The sequence below is a fragment of the Tiliqua scincoides genome, unplaced genomic scaffold (genome assembly GCF_035046505.1).
Source record: "Tiliqua scincoides isolate rTilSci1 unplaced genomic scaffold, rTilSci1.hap2 HAP2_SCAFFOLD_64, whole genome shotgun sequence".
Taxonomy (NCBI): domain Eukaryota; kingdom Metazoa; phylum Chordata; class Lepidosauria; order Squamata; family Scincidae; genus Tiliqua; species Tiliqua scincoides.
In genome coordinates this window covers 151,186-171,062 of record NW_027101649.1, presented here as the reverse complement: position 1 = coordinate 171,062, position 19,877 = coordinate 151,186, and positions in this window count along the sequence as shown.

Below are 19,877 nucleotides of genomic sequence, written 5' to 3'. Positions count from 1 at the left end.
ACCAGAGCTGGCCCAGCATGAGACTGGAACAGTACTTGTCAGAAACCTGAGGACCACTGCCCAGCACTCGCTGGCTGTTCCAGGTGTTCCTGCATGGGGAAGGAGGAGGGAAGGCAGGGAGAAGGTACGGCAGGGAGGGAGGGGGACAGGAGGGGGCAGGACCGGTGGAGCTCTGCTCCACCGAATCCATGGCCCGACACAAAGTGTCTTTCCTCTGCACCAGCTAAATAGCCAACGCAGAATCTAATAGCCCCATTATGGGGCTACTTTCCTTACCTGGGACAAGGGGACTAATGTCCCCTTCCCCCACGCTGTCTGGCTATCTGGTGTGCTCAGGATGTAGCTACAACCATTTTGGCACTGCAGCAGCCCTGCATGCTGGGCGGCTCAGGATTGGGCTGTTAACCAGGTAAGGGCAACTTGTCATCTCCAAACGGTCACCAGATTTCCTCTGAAGCAAAGCTGGAAGCAGATTCAGTCATTCCTTGATGTGAAATATTTTTGTACCATTTGTTTCAACCAGTGGCATAGCTAAGGATTCTGCTGCCCAGTGCAGAGCTCAAGATGATGCCCAGGAAGTGATGTCACTCCCGGGTTTTTATTTCATACCCGCTTTTTAAAAACTGCAAAATAAATCTGCCACATCCCCCAAGCTGCTTGCTGCCTCCCCCAGGACCAGCTCCCTCCTACTCACCCCCAAGCTGCTGTCACCTTTGGCGCGCCCCACCAGCCAGGCATGTTGGACCACGGGGGGCAATTGGAACATTGAGGCCAACCCTGTGCCCCCAGGGGCTGTTTTGTTTGGCGGGCAAAGCTCGGTCCCGCAGCTGCCTTGTGGGGCGAGGAGAGGACCTGTGGGGAAGCCCTCCTGCTCGCTCCCAGTGGCTGCGGGGGGAGGAGAACTCAGGGCGGGCAGGAAGGAGGAAGTCGTGCCTGACTGTCTGGGGCTGCCATCCTATCCGCCCTTACCTGGGAGTAAGCCCCGTTGACTATAAGGGGACCTTCTTCTGAGTAGAGGTGCCTAGGGTTGGCTCTGATGAAGCCTTGCTGACAGCGTCTGGGGGGAGGAGGAAAGAGTGGGCAGGCGGGAAGAAGTCATGCTGCAATCCATTCCACACTTGCCTGGGAGTAAGCCCCTTTGGACCCAATGGGACTTACTTCTGAGTAGACATCCATAGGATTGTGCTCTGAGGCTGTGGGATGTGGCGGCGGCGACGACGCACCTCCTCCTCCTTCCCTCTAGCTGCTGCCCCTGATGGGAAGCAGAGGGTGCTTGGCAATTCCACTGGGGAAGCTCCCTTCCCCCAGTGCCCACAGGTGGTTCTCAGCAGGGAGGGCTGCAGAGCTCACCCGCACCAAGGCTCCCCCCCATGGAAGTCTCCCACAGTCCTCCCATCTCAGGCGCAACGGAGCAGAGCTGCATCTGCTGTCACTGCCTCAACCCCCTTCTGGGCTTCTCCAAGAACAGGCTGCACATCCCCTCCTCTCCTTTCCATGCGCTCACAAGGCAAGGGGCTGCACTGCAGCTGGGAGGGAGCGGGGAAGCCCCGCCTAAGCTGCCATTCAGCTGCTGGCCAATGTGCCTGGCAGGGCTGCAGCAGCCCAAGGTAACTTGCGTGCACCTCGATGTTGCTACTCAGCCCCTGATGTTGCCCCTTCAGCAGCCATAGCCCAGTACATTTGCTACCCCCTGCACCCCCCGAGCTATGCTACTGGTTTCAACACTCAAAGCAGCCCCCCCCCCCAAAAAAAAAATCACAATGCCAAATAATGAATAAAAAAAATTAAAGAAAACCAATTAAAACACTCAGTAAAACCAGGTAAAACATATCATTAAAATAGTATGAATTCAGGGTGTCTTCCTCCTTACATTTGCAAGAACCCCCACCCCCCAAAGGCTTCCCTGCCCTTGTAACTTCATCAGCAAAGAGATGCACATAAATCAGGAGTCAATTTTGTTCACAGCATAGAGGTAAAATTATTGCCTGCTACTGTCTGCTCATCATGGTGCTGGGGGTGTGTGTGTGTGGGGGGGGGGGAGGTGAGAGATCTGTGTTGCTAGTTGGCAGCTTTTCTTTATAATGTGACCCCAACAATCACATCATGAGTAAAGTTTGGTTAATGACGCAGCTAAAGAGACTGGTTGAAAAGTTGGTCTCCTACTCAGCAGGGCTCCTCACATTCCCAGCTGATGTGCACCTTGGCCCAGATGTTGATTGTCACTTCATCAACACTGAACACTTTTCATGGCCATGATGAAGAGACGATTTCAAAATTGAGCGGGTGCTTAGCATTTAGAGGAGCAGAATAGAGTTTGCCTCTTCAGTAAGAATCATCAGTATTGATCACATGTAAGACACTTGGCCAGGGAGGAGAGAGGGGATTCAGGAACCAACAAGATGGTCTGCTGCTTGGCATTAGTCAGTCCAATCCAGTGGTTCCTAAGCTTACCTGGGTCATGGCACCACTGTAGTCTCTTCTTCCCAGCAGAGCAGTGCTGCCGTCTTGGATCATAAGAACATAAGAACAGCCCCACTGGATCAGGCCACAGGCCCATCTAGTCCAGCTTCCTGTATCTCACAGCTGCCCAACAAATGCCCCAGGGAGCACACCAGATAACAAGAGACCTGCAAGGCCTCCTGGGAATTGTAGTTAAGAACATAAGAACAGCCCCACTGGATCAGGCCAGAGGCCCATCTAGTCCAGCTTCCTGTATCTCACAGTGGCCCACCAAATGCCCCAGGGAGCACACCAGATAACAAGAGACCTCATCCTGGTGCCCTCCCTGGGCTCAAGACTCCCATAGTCCCAAGACTATGGGATCTTGCAAAATCTCCTAGATCCAAGATGGTGGTGCCCAAGTCTTGTGTTATTTGGGTGTCACCATCTTGGATCTTGCAAAATCTCTTGAGATCCAAGATGGCAGCACCCAAATCTTGCAAAATATGGGTACTGCCATCTTTGATCCAAGATGGCAGTGGCCAGGGGAACAGCAGAAAGTTGACTAGGACACTCCGCTTCATTCCTGTGAGTGTGCCGCAATAAGGCATTGCAAAGCACACTTTGGGGAATGCTTGGCCTGACCTAACACGATCACACATGTAATGGCCTGTGCAAATCCGAGATGTGTTTCTGCTTGCGTTCAGATGCTACAAAATGGAACTATCCTCCAGTTGCACCTAGTTGGGACAGAATTATTGACTTTGTGTTTGAAGTGCAAATTAGTTGAATGAAAGCATACTTAGACAGCAACACAGGAGCGATCCGAACCATCTGATTTATTGTGCATTAAGTGGTAAGGAAAAGCCTTCTCGTGGCATGGATTTGTAATCCACAGGCCCAATTATCCCACAGTTTAAGGCAAAGCACCATCTATAGCATGAAGCAATCAATAGCGGTCATTGCTTTAAAAAATCCTTTCCTTCCGCTCCTTCTCTTGCAACCCAAGTCCCGAGATCTTCCATAAATTGTTCTTTCATGGTTTATCAGCCCCACTTCTTCTCAAAGTCAGACTTATGGACTCTGCTTAAGGAAATAAAAGGCTATAAACAAACCACTCAGTAGGCTAAACTTATCGGTATTTTACAGCAAATGCAAACTCTTCTGGAAACTTCTAACCTTAATAATCGGCCTATATAAAAAAATAATCTCAGGGGGAAATAAATACATCGGTCAGAGAGAATATAAATGGAAGTTTTATTTGGCCACAAAAAAGATGTGTGTGTGTGTGTGTGTGTGTGTGTGTGTGTGTGTGTATCTCTGTGTTTGCGCCACATTCTTAAAGGTCCCTAGATTTTTAAGATGTCTAAATAGGGGGGAAAAATAAAAACCTGTATCTATGCTGGCTAACATGCAGTGCTACTAAGCCACAAGCCAGGGAACTGTTCTTGGGGTCTCAGGAATGCCAGCCCAAAGCGAAACTGTCCACAAAAGAGCAGAATGTGTTATCATGACACCGTTCAATTCTAGGCTGAGGGCATCCCAGCATCCTCATTAAGCTAGGTTTGTTGTCACCATCACTCTCCTTTTCACCTGATGCCTCCAGCGGTGTCACCTCTGTGAAAAGTTTTCAAAAAGGCCACTCATGTCGGGAATTTCAACACTGCCGACACAACCAAAGTTCAAGCACATTTTTTTCCCAACCCTTATAAACTACTCCTGTACACAGACACACACAAAGTGAACTGATTCAACTCAGTCCTTCCAAATCAACCACACCCCCTGTGTCTTCACTTTCGCTAAATCAGCTTTCTGCGATCACCTGCTGTCTGCAATCTTGTCCCAAAATTCTTGATCAGACTTCTGTGGGTCTCATTCTCAGGGCTGGTGTACACATGCATGAATATTTGCTTACTCCACAGCTGAGTGTGATGTTGAAGATCAGTGTGAGGTGGCAAAGAAAATCACCTACATGCACATATAGAACTGAGGAAGACAAGCAGTTATCACACTGAGATAGGTGCACTACTCTGACAACTGTGAGTGTCATGCAAACATCATAGCCCAGCATTTCTCAAACTGTGGGTCGGGACCCACTTGGTGGGTTGTGACTTGATTTCTGGTGAGTCCCACAGAGCCTTCAATGGAAACATGGGTGATGGAAAGATCAGCTAACTAATTGTCTCCAGCCCGGAGGTGATTCAAAAATCAGATAGCTGCTAACTGCCCAGCAAAGAGCTGAGCTCCTGCATTTTGCAAGCTTGTGTAAATGCAGTGTGATAAATGTTTCAGAGTCTTCTTTTTCTGGCATGTTTTTTTTCAGTGACAGGTAGTGGGGGCACACAACTGGGGCACACAACTAAGGACCAAATCCCAACTAACTTTCCAGCACTGGCGCAGCTGTGCCAATGGGGTACGTGCTGCATTCTGCAGTTGGGTGGCAGACATGGAGGCCTCCTCAAGGTAAGAGAATATTTGTTCCCTTACCTAGTGGCTGCATTGGCCTTACCTCGCTGCTAGAAAGTTGGCTAGGATTGCACCCTAAGCCCCTCAAGCCTTGAGGCTATTAATTAGGTCTGCCTCATTAAGAGAAATGGATCATGTTTTTGCACACAAACAAATTCCTTCCTAGATCACCTTTTTTAAAAAAGTTTCATAAAGCTAGGTGGGTCCTGACAGAGTGTCATTTTAAAAAGTGGGTCCTGGTGCTACAGGGTTTGAGAACCACTTTCACAGACAATGGGCGCAATCCTAACTTGCACTGGAACAGGCAAGCCGGTAGGCTTGTGCTGTATCCAGTGCAGGATTGTGGCCAGAAGAGGCTTAGCCAGAGGCAAGGGGAAACTTTCCCCCTTACCCCTGGGTAAGGGCTGCTGGCGCCTATGGGTTTCCTTGGACTTGCGCCACCTCCTGAGGTGGTACAAGTCTGAGGAGAGCGGAGCGGCTTGGAGCCATTCCATTCTCTCTGGGAATGGGGGTTGGAGTCTGGCATAACTGATCCGGATCCCAGCCCTGCCTCCCACTCCCCACCCACCCCCGGGGCTGCCCACTGCCTGCCCTCCCCCCACCCAGGAACGCCTCCCTCTCCCTTCCCCCCATGCCTATCTTTTTTGCTTGCGTCGGCCCTGTGGGGCCAATGCAAGCACTGGAGGGGACACCTGCGCGGAGGTACCTGTCAGCCTCTGCAGGCTGGCGCTTCTCGGAGTGCCGGCCTGGCTTCCCTTTGAGGAGGCACAAACGTGTCTTGCGGCATATTTGTGACTCTCCCAGGCTGGACCAAGGGACTTGGGCTGGCCCAATTCAGAGTTAGGATTGCACCCTATAGAGCTGAACTGGGGGGTAATTTTGGGAAGCATTCAAAAAGAAACAAAGATAGCTCCCTTCTTTGTTGGGTTTTGGAGGGATTGTTACAAAAGGATTCAGAAAATCTTTGAAATCCCCGACTGGCTCAGAATCCCTTTGCGATCCGTACCAGAAATGTTGGCCTCGCTCTAAATTAGCTCCATTTGCCCTTAGTGAGATCAACAAACATCCCAATCTGATTAACTGGATAACACTGTGACACCTTCGCATTGAATGTGTCATCCCTGATTGACTGGAAGCAATTGCTAAGTGAAACAGCAGCAGCACCGAGAGGGAAGGAGCTGTGGACAGCCTTGGGATGCCCCTTTCAGATCAGGAGCCTGGAGGACTTGGGGTTAGGTTAATAGGCAAGCTCAGCTATCCTCCTCCTTTGGGATGTCCATCCAATTTAGCAGATGTACACTGGCCCTGGGAAATACATACAAAAAAATATTGCATTTTGAGACATACAAAATTGCATGGGGGGTGGACAGAATGACGCTCTTTTCCCTCTCGCATAACACCAGAACCAGGGGACATCCACGAAAGCTGAGTGTTGGGGGAGTTAGGACAGACAGAAGAAAATATTTCTTTACCCAGCGTGTCATTCGTCTGTGGAACTCCTTGCCACTGGAAGTGCTGATGGCATCTCGCCTAGATGCCTTTAAGAGGGGATGGGACAAATTTCTGGAGGAAAAGTTCCATCACAGGTTGCAAGTCATGATGGGTATGTATGTGCAAGCTCCTGGTTTTAGAGGTAGGCTGTCTCTGTTTGCCAGATGTCTTGTTGTCCTGTGTGCTCCTTGAGGCATTTGGTGGGCTCTGTGAGATACAGGAAGCTGGACTAGATGGGCCTTTGGCCTGATCCAGATTGCTGGCACAGGTCCAGGTTGACCCATAGCAGCTGCTAGGGCTTAGCAGAGGGTAAAGAGGCAAATGTCCCCTTAACTGCTTTGAATGCCCACTTAGGAGATAAAGCAGGATATTAATTAATCAATAAATAACCCACAGAGACATTTAGCAACTGAAAAGCCCCCATGGGGTGCAGCATAGCTTGTGCCTGTGCCACTTGATTGTTGTTGGCAACCTTCAGTCTCGAAAGACTATGGTATCACGCTCTGAATGGTGGTTCTGGAACAGCGTCTGGTGTGGCTGAAAAGGCTGATTCGGGAGTGACAATCCCTTCCACACTGGGAGCAAGTGCAGTCTGTCCCTGGTCTGTCTCCCTGGCTATGGGCCTTCCTTCTTTGCCTCTTTGCCTCAGTCTGTTGGCCAAGTGTCTCTTCAAACTGGGAAAGGCCATGTTGCACAGCCTGCCTCCAAGCGGGCCGTTCAGAGGCCAGGGTTTCCCACCTGTTGAGGTCCACTCCTAAGGCTTTCAGATCCCTCTTGCAGATGTCCTTGTATCGCCACTTGATTGACACACGGGGATTTAGTGCCCGATTCTATCAGGCCCGCACAAGCCCAGCACTGGCACTCAGTGTCACAAACTCAGTGTCCAAAGTGTTCTGTTAAGCATGCCAGTGACACTTACCACCAGGCCCATGCTGGCTCAGTGGAAGCCCATGCTGGGCTAGAGTTGGGTGGAGCACGGCCGAATGCCATCCAGAGCTCCAGGCAATCGCTGGGTAAAAGGATGGTAAGTTAGAGTGGGGGGAGGGTGGGGAAGGCAAGGTGGGGGCTGTGAGTGGGGCGGGAGGGGAGGAGATGGTGGCTAATCCTACCAGCATATCCTAACCCTCCCTTCTGGCCTGGGAGGCTGAACACGGGTCTCCTTGAATCTGCGTCTGACCCCCAGGAGACCTGGCACTGCTTCCCTCCCCACTGGCTGCAGTGGTCACCATTTCAGCATTGGATTGGGCGGCCTGGTAGAATTGGGCTGTTCGTTTCGGATATATTAGATGCAATAAGCAATCGCTTTCGATCCCCAAAGAAGTTCTTTACGGAAACACGTTCTCCTTATTTACCTGTATCAGGCCACATAAAATCCGCTTATATGTACTTTTCCTGGACTTTTTCTGGGAGCCTGGACTTTTGCAGAAAGAAATGAAAAACTGGAGACTGAACACACACATACACTTATGTGTACACACACCTTGCCCCTCCTAGGACCTCAGTTTCATCTCGATGTGTTGGTAAATGCTAACCTGTTTTTCTACCATAAATAGTTCACGCTCAGCCTAGTGTAACTTTATGAATCTCCAGCTGTACTCGCCCTGCTTCATATATCTTCATTTCCCATCGCCCAAAATAGGAGGTTATTTTCTTCTCATGGAATAATAATAATGGAGAAAAAAAGACCAACTATCTAAAATAAACCCCAGTGCCGAGTGAGAGCAGCACGGAGTGTACTGAGAACATGCCGTTTCTGAGCTCAGGGAGAAATTCTCAGGCAAAAATGTGTAAGGTCAGCTCTAATGATAAAACTGGAACCCACTTAACCAATCTAAAAATCGTAAGAAACTGAATAAACCTGTGAGCTATAATAAGTCTGACATAATGTAATGGTGACGCTACTTCTGGAGTGGGTGCCTTCTTTTCCTGGACAGTCTGTGAGAAGAACAAGCCACGTGTATTACTGTAAGAGCCACTAAGGACTGGACAGTTAACTGGATCTGGTGCAACCCTATATTCTGGATGAACCCCTCTCACAATGCTGTCTCCACCTTTACCTCCCTGGTTCTCTTTTGAAAAGGCAGAGAAGGTGAGGGAGGGTATGATCTTCTCTGTTCTCCGTCCTCAGCAGGATTGCTGCGAGAGGGATGCACTGGTGTCTTAGTCCTCCTTGGCCCCAGGAAAAGAAGGGTAGAGATCGGGTGGAAGAGGAGTCACGTGCAAAAGCAGGGATTCAAAATCTATGCATGTGCCAAGCACTTCATGAAATACGGCAAAGGAGTTTGGTCTAGGACAGGAATCGGTCAGGGAGCATAAAATTCGGCTATTTTGTTACGTAATGGAGTCCAAGCTCGCAGTTAACGGCACAGGTTCCAGTGATATCTGTGGTGGGGGGAAGTTCTGAAGGTCTCCTCTCGGTAATTGAAATCTGTTCCCTAGCATGGTGGTAAGCCTCGGTTGCTTGAATGAGTCTTATTGAACCTGTGCCAGCACTTTTGCTGCTGCAACTCTGAGTGGACCTGGGAAGGTAGATCATGGCTGGGAAGGGGGATAGGCTATCAAGGTCACCACTGTTGCCGGTATCACCCACTTCCTGGCTTCAGTCCATCTCCTTTCCACCCTGATCTCCATTCCATTCTGCCCACTGCCCTCCATGGGGCCCCACACGGCACTGGGCAGCAGGTGAAAATCCTTCTGAGGCTTCTCCTGCTGTTTTAAGCAATACTTTTGGTTTTGTCAGCCTCAGAAGGCTTTTCACTCGCTGATGAGTGTCGCGCAAACCTGTGTGTGTCTTGGTGAGTATTCTGGGGAGACGTGCTGGGGTGGTGGTGGCATGTTGGGACGACAGCATGTTGTGGACCTCCCCTGGGACGCAATGGGGACAGATCCATTTCTGGCATCGCTGCCCCCCCCCCCCCAAAAAAAAACAAACCAGCAAGGTGTTTTCAGAAACCAGATCAATGGCTCAATGGAGCTCCGCATTAACAGAAGTGCTGCTACAGCTGTCACAAGGATCAATCCACGGCTTATAGTTTTAAAAAAATGCATAAAGTAGTTGGTCCGATCATTACAGGTAGCTAATAAATCTAAGGGAATCGTGATCTGTCTGTGAGCTGATAAAGCCTAATTGTCAGATATTTGCTTTGTTGTGAAGTATTAATTCCCCATTGCTCACTTTATGAGGGCTGAGTCTTTATCCAAGATGCTCTGATGTACCTCAGCTAGCTGTTCGACAAGTCTGGCCGCCACCGATCCGGCTTTGTCTGTGCATCATGCTCGGTGCATTAAAATGCACAGTACTTGGTGTTGTGGAAACCACAATCATATCAATAAACATGCGTCTCTTGGAGGCAGATGCAGCTGGCCCAATTGCAGCTGCAGCCAGAGTCACCCCTGCCATCCCCTTGGGGCAGCCTATCGGACACCCCCTGCAACCTGGCACCTAGGGTCGCCCCCCACTGGCCATTCTCTTTGTATGCCGCCAACTCCCTTACACCTTCTGAATATGAAAATGCCCATTCAGATAAGCATATCCATACCCCTGCTAACTGGGTAAGAGGCACTTTTTAAGTGGATGTTCTTCTTTTATTTAGCAGGGGGAGAGTAACTGGCCCTCCTCACCCAGCACTGTCTTTTCTAGTGGTTCTGCTAGTGTTCTTTTGTATCCTTTTAGATTGTGAGCCCTTTTGGGACAGGGAGCCATTAGTTGTTTGTTTGATTTTCTCTGTAAACCGCTTTGTGAACTTTCCATTGAAAAGCGGTATATAAATATTGTTAATAATTGTATTATTGTATTGGCAACCTTCAGTCTCGAAAGACTATGGTATCGCGCTCTGAAAGGTGGTTCTGGCACAGCGTCTAGTGTGGCTGAAAAGGCCAATCCGGGAGTGACAATCCCTTCCACACCGGGAGCAAGTGCAGTCTGTCCCTGGTCTGTCTCCCTGGCTATGGGCCTTCCTTCTTTGCCTCTTAGCCTCAGACTGTTGGCCAAGTGTCTCTTCAAACTGGGAAAGGCCATGCTGCACAGCCTGCCTCCAAGCGGGCCGCTCAGAGGCCAGGGTTTCCCACTTGTTGAGGTCCATCCCTAAGGCCTTCAGATCCCTCTTGCAGATGTCCTTGTATCGCAGCTGTGGTCTACCTGTAGGGCGCTTTCCTTGCACGAGTTCTCCATAGAGGAGATCCTTTGGGATCCGGCCATCATCCATTCTCACGACATGACCAAGCCAACGCAGGCGTCTCTGTTTCAGCAGTGAATACATGCTAGGGATTCCAGCACGTTCCAGGACTGTGTTGTTTGGAACTTTGTCCTGCCAGGTGATGCCGAGGATGCGTCGGAGGCAGCGCATGTGGAAAGCGTTCAGTTTCCTCTCCTGTTGTGAGTGAAGAGTCCATGACTCGCTGCAGTATAGAAGTGTACTCAGGACGCAAGGATCTTGGTATGTTCCGTCAGCTTCTTGTTGGACCAGACTCTCTTTGTGAGTCTGGAAAATGTGGTAGCTGCTTTACCGATGCGTTTGTTTAGTTTGGTATCAAGAGAAAGAGTGTCAGAGATCATTGAGCCAAGGTACACAAAGTCATGGACAACCTCCAGTTCATGCGCAGAGATTGTAATGCAGGGAGGTGAGTCCACATCCTGAACCATGACCTGTGTTTTCTTCAGGCTGATTGTCAGTCCAAAATCTTGGCAGGCCTTGCTAAAACGATCCATGAGCTGCTGAAGATCTTTGGCAGAGTGGGTAGTGACAGCTGCATCGTCGGCAAAGAGGAAGTCACGCAGACATTTCAGCTGGACTTTGGATTTTGCTCTCAGTCTGGAGAGGTTGAAGAGCTTTCCATCTGATCTGGTCCGGAGATAGATGCCTTCTGTTGCAGTTCCAAAGGCCTGCTTCAGCAGGACAGCGAAGAAAATCCCAAACAAGGTTGGTGCAAGAACACAGCCCTGCTTCACTCCGCTTCGGATGTCAAAAGGGTCTGATGTGGAGCCATCGAAGACAACAGTGCCCTTCATGTCCTTGTGGAAGGATCTGATGATGCTGAGGAGCCTGGGTGGACATCCAATCTTGGGGAGAATCTTGAAGAGGCCGTCTCTGCTGACCAGGTCGAAAGCCTTTGTGAGATCTATGAAGGCTATAATTAATAATTAATAATAATAATTATTATTATTATTATTGTTAATAATAATTATTGTTAATAATTATTGTTAATAATAATTATTGTTAATAATTAATAATAATATTAACTAGCCTGTTCTCATGATGATATTGCCCAAGGGCTTTGAGTTACCACTGAGTTCTGCCAGCACCTCTTCTGGTAAGGATTGGGCTGAAAAAGCAGTTTTTTTTCTAATGCTAGCAATTCATATTATTAAAAATGATATCAATCTGTCACCAAACTCACAGCTTCTTTGTCTGACATCCATCAACGTAGCCGATTCCTAACAAAGCATTCTTGTGCTAAAGCAGTTTCTGGTAACAATGTGTTGGGACGCACGTAATATAAAAGAGTTTTAATAGCTAAGTATTCACTACGACAATATCAATGAAATCTTTCACAGTGTATATGAGACAGTTAAACACAGTAATCTTCACTTTCCAGTGAGATCCAATAACTAAAAGAAAAGGCAAAATCAGTCATGAACAAAGTAAGGTTGTTCTTTGTTTTCTTGCCAAAAAAATGTGACTTTCTTTTTTTATAATAATAATAAAAAAAGCTCTCACTTATTAAGCAGTTGAAGGATAAATGTACATCTTTCATTTCCACCAGCAATGCAGTTTGCAATAGGATTATATCCAGCTGGTTGCCTGCTATCGCTGGCTTCTGTTACAAATTAAAAATAACTCCCAGGGTTTTTTTTTTCTTTTTTTGAAAAATAATAATGATTAAACAGGAGACTTGACTATCTATAGCACTTTAAAGTGACATACTGTAGTTATTTTTAATATTTTTGTTTAAGAAGATCAGCTTCATTACAACAGAACATTTAGATGGAGTGGGTGGGTGGTGAAGGAACCAAAGAACAACCAAAATCTCATGAGTCTCTGAACCATTGCTGCAGATTACAGGATTTGGCCCAGGAATGTAAAAGTCCAGGCTTTCATGTATTTATGTCCTCACATTATGCCATCATAGAACTCAAGTGGCATTTAAAAGGTTCCCAGGCAGTGGTGTTGCTGGGGGGTGCAGGCCACACATGTGGGGGGGAGGTTGACACCACTACTGGCTGAAATTTTTAAAATCTTAGTCATAGTCATAGTAGGCAACCTTCAGTCTCGAAAGACTATGCTATCGCACTCTGAATGGTGGTTCTGGCACAGTGTCTAGTGTGGCTGAAAAGGCCAATCCGGGAGTGACAATCCCTTCCTCACTGGGAGCAAGTGCAGTCTGTCCCTGGTCTGTCTCCCTAGCTATGGGCCTTCCTTCTTTGCCTCTTGGCCTCAGTCTGTTGGCCAAGTGTCTCTTCAAACTGGGAAAGGCCATGCTGCACAGCCTGCCTCCAAGCGGGCCGCTCAGAGGCCAGGGTTTCCCACCTGTTGAGGTCCACTCCTAAGGCCTTCAGATCCCTCTTGCAGATGTCCTTGTATCGCAGCTGTGGTCTACCTGTAGGGCACTTTCCTTGCATGAGTTCTCCATAGAGGAGATCCTTTGGGATCCGGCCATCATCCATTCTCACAACATGACCGAGCCAACGCAGGCATCTGTTTCACCAGTGCATGCATGCTAGGGATTCCAGCACGTTCCAGGACTGTGTTGTTTGGAACTTTGTCCTGCCAGGTGATGCCGAGAATGCGTCGGAGGCAGCGCATGTGGAAAGCGTTCAGTTTCCTCTCCTGTTGTGAGCGAAGAGTCCATGACTTGCTGCAGTACAGAAGTGTACTCAGGACGCAAGCTCTGTAGACCCGGATCTTGGTATGTTCCGTCAGCTTCTTGTTGGACCAGACTCTCTTTGTGAGTCTGGAAAACGTGGTAGCTGCTTTACCGATGCATTTGTTTAGCTCGGTAATTTTGCATAATACCATCATATTATATATCATTCAATGCGTAATTTTATGCAGAATGCAATGAAACAAACAGCGTTGAAATATCTCTATTCTATCAAAAGTTATTGCCAAAACAACTGTGGAGGCAGGGCAATGGTGCATCACCATGCCCACTGCCTAGGCATGCATGGGAGGAGGTCATCATGGGGGTGGCATGCTGACCTCTTGCATCAGGTGACACAAACCCAATGATGCCGCTGTTCCCAGGTGGTTTCCTTTCCCATGCAGGCTTTGCTCTGAGCACAGATCTTGCATGCAGAAGGCCTCAAGTTTGACCCTTCGCATCTTCAGAAAGGGCTGGGAGAAACCCTTCTTTTTCTGAAACCCTGGGCAGCTGCTACTTGTCAGTAGAGGAACAACTGAGGTAGATTGTCCAACAGTTTGACTCAGTTAAGCTCATGAGCTTAACTCCATATGGCTTCAGATTAGGCTCTGGGATGGAAACATGGTGTGGTGTCCTGATTCATCCCATGGACACAGGGGGCTCATGCAGGGGCAATCTGGGCCACCCTCCAGCTCCAACACGATCAGTGATGACATCATCAGCAGGCGCTATAGAGCTGACAGGGGCCAGAGAGACCTACACTTGCCAGCTGATTAGGATGGGGTGAAGTTAGAGCAGTGATTTTCAACCTTTTTCATCTCATGGCACACTAACAAGGCATGAAAATGGTCAAGACACACCGCTAGGTTTTTGACAATTGACAAGGCACACCATGCTGCCAGTGGGGGCTCACATCTCCCATTGGCCCTATTAATAAATGACCTTCCCCAAAATTTGTGTAGCACACCTGTGGACCGCATGCGGCACACCAGTGTGCCACGGCACAGTGGTTGAAAATGGCTGAGTTAGAGAGAGAGGCAAACCCTCAAAAGCCAGGCCAGTGAGACAGGAACAGAGACAACAACAACAACAGTATTTATATACCGCTTTTCAACAAAAAGTTCACAAAGCGGTTTACAGAGAAAATCAAATATCTAATGGCTCCCTGTCCCAAAAGGGCTCACAATCTAGAAAGATGCAACACCAGCATACAGCCACTAGAAAAGATACTGCTGGGGTGAGGTGGGCCAGTTACTCTCCCCCTGCTAAATAAAAGAGGATCATGTATTGGCAACCTTCAGTCTCGAAAGACTATGGTATCGCGCTCTGAAAGGTGGTTCTGGCACAAGTCTAGTGTGGCTGAAAAGGCCAATCCGGGAGTGACAATCCCTTCCACACCGGGAGCAAGTGCAGTCTGTCCCTGGTCCGTCTCCCTGGCTATGGGCCTTTCTTCTTTGCCTCTTAGCCTCAGACTGTTGGCAAAGTGTCTCTTCAAACTGGGAAAGGCCATGCTGCACAGCCTGCCTCCAAGCGGGCCGCTCAGAGGCCAGGGTTTCCCACTTGTTGAGGTCCATCCCTAAGGCCTTCAGATCCCTCTTGCAGATGTCCTTGTATCGCAGCTGTGGTCTGCCTGTAGGGCGCTTTCCTTGCACGAGTTCTCCATAGAGGAGATCCTTTGGGATCCGGCCATCATCCATTCTCACGACATGACCAAGCCAACGCAGGCGTCTCTGTTTCAGCAGTGAATACATGCTAGGGATTCCAGCACGTTCCAGGACTGTGTTGTTTGGAACTTTGTCCTGCCAGGTGATGCCAAGGATGCGTCGGAGGCAGCGCATGTGGAAAGCGCTCAGTTTCCTCTCCTGTTGTGAGCGAAGAGTCCATGACTCGCTGCAGTACAGAAGTGTACTCAGGACGCAAGCTCTGTAGATCTGGATCTTGGTATGTTCCGTCAGCTTCTTGTTGGACCAGACTCTCTTTGTGAGTCTGGAAAACGTGGTAGCTGCTTTACCGATGCGCTTGTTTAGCTCGGTATCGAGAGAAAGAGTGTCGGAGATTGTTGAGCCAAGGTACACAAAGTCATGGACAATCTCCAGTTCATGCTCAGAGATTGTAATGCAGGGAGGTGAGTCCACATCCTGAACCATGACCTGTGTTTTCTTCAGGCTGATTGTCAGTCCAAAATCTTGGCAGGCCTTGCTAAAACGATCCATGAGCTGCTGGAGATCTTTGGCAGAGTGGGTAGAAAAAGCACCTCTTAACCAGTTAGCAGGGGTTAAGCAGAAGCCAGACAAGCAGAAGCCAGAGGAGAGAGGCTGGGATCAAGAGAGGTGGAGAAATAAAGGAAGAGAGAGAGAGAGAGAGGGAAGGAGTAAAGAAGAGATGACAGGAGACTGGTTTGCAGAAACAGAGTTGACAGACTGGGGGGGGGGGAGTGAACCACATTAAGAGAGAGGTGACCCAGGGAGAGGAAGAGAGAGATGACCTGGGGAAAAAGAAAGAGCAGCAGTGAAGGCAGACAGTATTTTCTCCATCTGCACATGTTGCATGTGTTTTTAAAAGTGCTGCCAGTAACACATAATTGTTGGCAGAACTGAAACTAGGTTCTAGCACTTATTTATGCAGGCCCCCCCCCCCAGGCCAGCAGTGGATTGGAGTAGACCACATTGACATGGATGGGAGTGTAAGTGAGCCTGCCCTTGCCAACAACCTGGCACCCGCCTGCCCCACTTCCACCACACCTCCCCATTCACTTGGGGATGGAACATATGGATGTCATGTATGCACAGAGATCAACATTCCGTGGCTGATTTGTAGATCCATGGAGGAATTAAGTCACCTGGTATGATATATATAGGCAGCATTTGCATGACAACCACATGGTGGTCTGGACTGGGAATCCAGCCCCCCATCACAGCATTGATTCTCGCTCTCGAAAAATGGACTGATTAAAGACTGGACTTGGGTGGTGACACGGCGGCGTCTGCGTGCTTTCTTGGCAACAGCAAATGTTTCAAAAATGACTAGAGACGGGGCAACGGGGGAAAATAATTGCAAAAACACAAAACCGCGTGTGCTGTCATTTCCAAAGAGGATAACAGGGCTGTAGCAGCGAAGAAATCTACATTAGAAGACCAGCTGTGCGTTAGGTGTAGAATACAATGGAGAGTGACATAAATTACCATAGTAAGCAAATGGACATTTAAGAATCCATGTGGGAGGGAGACGGCGGCTGCCATCGGAAAGCCTGGACATGCTTGGCTGTCTCTCACTGTTTACAGGCGTCATCGACAAAAAGAAAATGGGATATTTCCAACCTCTGTGGAGCACAATAAGCAACTTCTGCTTGCCCCTGTGGTTTCCCAGAGCTACCCTTTCCCCATTTGGAAATAGATTGCCACAGGTTGGTTTAACTGCAACAGAATCAAAAAAGAATCAGAGTTGTAGACCAGCACCTGTAAGAAAACAGGTAGACACGTAGGACTGAAGGGTCTGACCAGTGTTCAGTTTAGGGGCTCCAGGGTCTCAGAGGAAACGTGCGGCTCCATTCTTGCTATCTGAGCACCTTTAACTGAACATGACAGGGCTGGGGCGGGAGTCCTCGTGCATGCACGCAAAACTTTATTTCCTGGACTAAACCCCTTCCAGGAGGCGTGAGCCTAGCTCACCTCTCTGACAGGAGCTGGCACGAGCCCAGATTGGGTACCACTGCTTACCTGACAGAGGCTAGGTAAGGATGCTCAGGTGACCATGACCTGTCCAATGAGTAAAAAAAAGATCCAAAACCTAAAACAATAAGTAGAAAGCAGTGTTGAAGCACAGCATTGGCAGAGAAGAGAGACAAACATAATTATACCCACAACAGCAAAAGGAAACTAGACCACAAGGATGAAGAAAACAGAAATCAGCTTATGAGAGAGTGCAGGCAACAAGGGAGAGATGTAATTTCTGATAGGTAAGGGATATCACATATGGGGGGCCACCACAGAAAAAGACCCTCTCATGCATCACTGCCATTAAAATAAGTTCATGCTAATGGTTCATCTTACCCCACATTCAGTATTCTAACAGTGATCCGATCCAGTGAAGTTTACAAGGAGGCCATGATGACCGTTCTGTCCTGGGCTGTGAATCATCAGCGTGGAGGCTTCACAATTGTGACATCCCCCCCCCCCCCCACACACACACAAACAAAGCTATTCAGGTCAGTAGAACCTACCATCATGACATCCAGGATGTGTGAAGTGAAACCTGCCTGAGAAATCTCAATCGTTATATCCTCAACAGAACCCTTTGCTCTAAATAACTTTACTTTCCAGTTTTGCTATAGGTTGAATTTGGTCAGTTTCTACTAATGTCTGAAAGCCCCCCTGGCAAAGTTCTATACAATTGTCTCACAGTTCATATCGTGTCCTTCCTTAAATTCCACCCTGTCCTCTCCTGGATACAGCACAAGCTCCTTGTCCTTACCATCAAATTCCTTCATGGCCTTCCTACCTTTCAGTTCTCATATCCTACCAGTGGCATAGCTGGGGGGGGTGAAAAGCACTAAGTTTTGCAGGGAGCCTCACTTCAAAATGCAAAGGGCCACTCCCCCCCCCCCCGGAGCCATTCCAGGTGGTGGGAGCAAAACAGAGGCGTATGCTTTGCACCCCCTCTAGCTATGCCACTGTATCCTACTACAATAGAGCAGGTAAGATGCTAGTGGGAGCAGGTTGTGGGCTATTCAGAGCAGGGAAGGCAGGGAGCAATTTGGAAGCTGGAGGGGGGAGAGGAGCCTGGTGACACTAGCATGTGCTAGGATGCTATCCACCTGTCTCCAGCCCATTACAGAAGGCAGATTTTCAGTGGGAGGGCAGTCCATAAACTTGGTGCAAGCACAGGTAAAGCTCTGCCCTGTGTACCCATCCACTTTACTTCTCATGATAGAAAGATTCAGGTCAAAGCCTCCAAAGATACAGTGTTTGGGCAGTTTTATATGGTAGAGGACAATTCTTAAACTGTCCTGGTCCAAAGTCATTTAGGTCTATAAGGATTAGAACAGCCATTTTCAACCACTGTGTCGTGGCACACTGGTGTGCCACGAATGGTCTCCAGGTGTGCCACAGGAATTTGGGAGAGGGTCGTTTATCAATAGGACCATTGGGGGATGTGAGCCCCCACTGACAGCACAGTGTGCCTTGTCAATTGTCAAAAAGCTGATGGTGTGCCTTGACCAATTTAGTGCCTTGCCAGTGTGCAACAAGAGGAAAAAGGTTGAAAATCACTGGATTAGAACCAAGAATTTGAGGAGCATTATTCCCTCCCTGCTAACTTTATGCCTTATCTTTGCATTTAAAAGCAAAAGAAAATTAACAATGGTGGCTAAACCCTGGAAATTTGTTTCCACATATTTTGATCTCACAAAATAACCAACAGTATTGAATGCTGATCAGGCAACCGGAGAAGAAAAAAGATGACAGGCTCTATTCACCTGTGGTCTTTATTCATATTTGAAGGCCACAAGGTCAAAGGGAAGATCTATGGTTTTAAGATAAAGGAGTTCAATTTCACAGAAAAAAATATTTCTTCTCAAGAGTTTTTTTCTTTCTTTTTGAACGAACAGGAGATAATATTATCAAGAGACGCACCAAAGTCTTTGATGGGCCCAGAAGACAAAGTCCCAGAATATCTATTGTGGATCGCGCTAGTAAGGATTTATGACCCAGGATAAACAGATCTATAGTCTATCAAAAAGGTAAAGGCATAACTGGAACCAAAGCCCAGAAAAGTGTGAGAAAGAGGGACTGCGGGAGAAAGAGCATTAAAGCAATTGCGTAATGGAAATCTATAAGAAAACTGGGCAGTGTGTTACAGGTGAAATGATTAAGCCCCGTACCCAGGCCAAAACATCTTTCTTTCTCTGTTTTGCAGGCTGAAATGTCCAGAGACTGAGGCAGGGGAAGCGAACGTGTCTGGGATTCAAACTTCTTTCAGAGGAGAAATGGAAGGAGGAGGAAAAATGGCTGAATCCAATGGCTGAGGTTCACCAGAAGGAGACAGTAACCATTGTGGAACTTCTATGCCTGGATTAAGCAGAACCTCCTCAGAACCTTGTCAGCCTTGCCTGTAAGATCTTCTATAGCCTTGCTCCCCACCACACCTCTCTGTTCTGACATCCCAGATGAACATTTCCAAGTCCTTTACCCCTCCATCTCTACTACCCTTATGCATCCAAATGCCTTCTTCTTCAAATGACTCTATTCCAGTGGTTCCCAAACTATTTCAACTATTTCAACCGGCAGCTCACTTGATCTGCTGGGCCGCTGGCCGTGACTCCTCATTAAAGCTATAATCCTATAAATTGTATAGGGTAGCAAGTGTTTTGTGAGGATTTTGTGGCTCCTGCAAAATGGCTGGTGTTCACAGCTCTCTGGGAAGCCACAGCTCACAATTTGGGAACCACTGCTCTATTTTTCCTTGCCCCCATGCATGAGACTTCCTTCTAGAACTCAGTAAGCTGGGACTAGGTGGTTCATTGCCCCCCCCCCCCATCATGGAGTGATGGTTTTCCACCATCTCCACAGGGGGGAGGGGGTGACAGCACTTACCGTGGTGGCATGGCAAATGCAGCAAAATTG